This window comes from Echinops telfairi, unplaced genomic scaffold, assembly GCF_000313985.2.
Source record: "Echinops telfairi isolate 266 unplaced genomic scaffold, ASM31398v2 ScPeMD7_19;HRSCAF=73, whole genome shotgun sequence".
Taxonomy (NCBI): domain Eukaryota; kingdom Metazoa; phylum Chordata; class Mammalia; order Afrosoricida; family Tenrecidae; genus Echinops; species Echinops telfairi.
Window position 1 is genome coordinate 7,009,735 of NW_022103916.1, and position 2,589 is coordinate 7,012,323.

The following is a 2,589-nucleotide window of genomic DNA, read 5'->3' on the forward strand; positions in this document are numbered from 1 at the left end:
ATTTGTTGAAAAAAACACATTCTTATGCTTTTCCCCTTTGTAATTAGTTAGATATTATTTCCTTGAACGTTATTTCTTTAAAACAAAGACTATTTTGAAGTCTTTGCCTAGTAAATACAGTGTCTGCGTTTCCATAATGACAATTTATATTGATTGCTTACTTTCCTGACAATGGATCATACTTCTTGTTTTGTTGTATATCTTATAATATTTTGTTGAGAATTGGATATGTGACATTTGGAAATTAGTTTCTCTCCCCTTTCCAGCATTTGATATTGCTCTTTTGTATTTTAGTTTATGTTGTTTGCTTAATGACAAAAATGAATTTTGTAAAGGCATGTGTGTTTACTAAAGTTTCTCCTAGTTAGCTTAATTCAGTAATGATTAGATAAAACATTCCTTTAATAACTGGAACAAATAAGTCTCCAAGTCTTTTATTATTTTTATTTTGGGTTATTAAATGGTCATTTATTGTTTTCTTTTGTAGTTCTTAACCTGCAGGCCATTCCACAGCACCACTATGATATTATGAGGGTGGTGGCCATCAATGTTGCAGCTCATAGACTAGGTAGTCCCTAGGATTTCTTTAATAATTGCAGAGAGTTCTCTGGCCAAAGATCAGTGTCTCATCTGACAGGTGACGCTGACAATCTCAACAAAATATGTTCCCACTGTGCTTAATGTTTTTCTGCATCTTTCTGTACCTGGGTGGTTCATTGCAGGCTTTGATGATCTGAGCAGAGGCAGAACGCACCACTTCCATCTGGGCTGGTCTAATTTGAATGATCAATTTCACAGTAATTCGTCACCCCTTCTAGTCACTGGTTGCCTTGGCAATGCCATCACCAACCTTTTATGTAGACAAACCCAAAAACCTGATCTTGGGGGCCAGCGCAGGCGTGGCACTGACCTCCCCACCAGTTTACTTCAAGTACACAACTTTGATCTCATTGAGGTCAAACTTGAGCAGCATAACGGAGGAGCCTGGTGTCAGACAAACCCAGATGCAGGGCGACCGAATAAAGTTGCACCGAACTCTCCTCTTATCCGAAAGCTGAAAACTCCATCTTTTTCTAAGGGCTCTTGTATTTGGTGGAATGTGCCTTCAACGTTAATCCAAGCAATTTCCAACGTTCCCTTAATCTTCACTTCTTGCTAGTACAGAGCACCAAATTCAGTCAGATGTAAGAGATCACAGCCTTCGCATATTTGTCCTGAACATGTGCAAAACCCTAAACATGTGCATGTACTTCCAGATTCTTAGATATGTTCCAGCATTTCAAAACCCCAGTGGATATCTCACCCCCATTTAAAAAAATTTAGGCTGTTTAGCTATTCTATTGTTTTCTCTACTTTTTATCTCATCTAAGACAACCCTGGTGGTGTCGTGGGTTACCATGGTGAGCTGTTGAACCTCAAGGTAAGCAGTTTCAATCCACTAACTACTCCTTGGAAGAACAGTGAGTTGATTTGCTTCCATAAAATGTATAGCCTCAGAAACACTAAGGAATTGTTCTATTCTGTGGGGTCATTATGAATTGGAATCAACTCAATGAGGGTGGGCTTATTTTCTTTTGTAAGGCAACTCTGCTCATCAAAAGGAAAGGAGAGAAAGGAAAGATAAAAAATACATGTAAGAAAAGATTTTAAAACTTACTTGTGAAAATAGAATACATAAGACAAATGATGAAGAAGTAAAAGAAATGATGATGCAAAAACTGAACAGCAAAATTCGGAATGGCTTGAGAAGAAAAAGTAAATGATTTTAATGAAATATGCACAAACGTGGAGTCAGAAAACCCAAAGAGAAGAACATATTTGATCCTTTGCAAACAGAAAGAATTGGGGGGAAGAAACATTCAAAGCTAGCATTGTAACATTAAAACATTTATAGACAAAATTACTAACCAATGCCAGAAGCATCAAAAGACAATGGAAGAAACATATAGAAAAATTGTACCAAAAATAATTGTTGATGTTTAACCATTTCGGGAGGTATATTGAAGGAAGAAGTCCAGGCTACACTGAAAGATTGGTAAAAGCAAACAAACAAACATCTAGGAATTGATGGAATACTAACTGAGACATTTCAACAAACGAATGCTATATTGAAAGCAGTTGCTCATCTATGTGTAGAAGTTTGGAAGACTAGCTTAACTACTGGAAGATAACTATATTTTTGCCCATTCTAAATAAAAGCAACACAATGTGGATATTATTGAACAATGAATGTAATTAATATCACACAAAAGTAAACGTTTTCTGAAAATAATTAAAATATGGTTGCAGCTGTATATAAACAGGAAGCTGCCAGAAATTCTAGCCAGATCAGAAGAGGATGTGGAACAAGGGATATCATTGATTCTATCAGATGGATCTTGGCTGAAAGCATAGCATACCAGAAAGATGCTCGCCTGTGTTTTAGTGACAATGCAAAGGCATTCACCTCTGTAGATCATAATGAATTATGGCTATTATTGTGAAGGCTAGGAATTCTAGAGCACTTCATTTTGCTGATGTGAAACCTGTATATAGACAGGAAGCAGTTATTTAAACAGAGAAAGGGGATACTACATGGTTTAAAATTAG

At 36.4% G+C, this 2,589-nt stretch overlaps 1 pseudogene; it reads right to left on the reverse strand.

The window, feature by feature from the left end:
- Positions 1 to 468: 468 nt before the first annotated feature.
- LOC105979577 lies at positions 469 to 1,048 on the reverse strand (annotated as a pseudogene).
- Between the last annotated feature and the right edge of the window lie 1,541 nt (positions 1,049 to 2,589).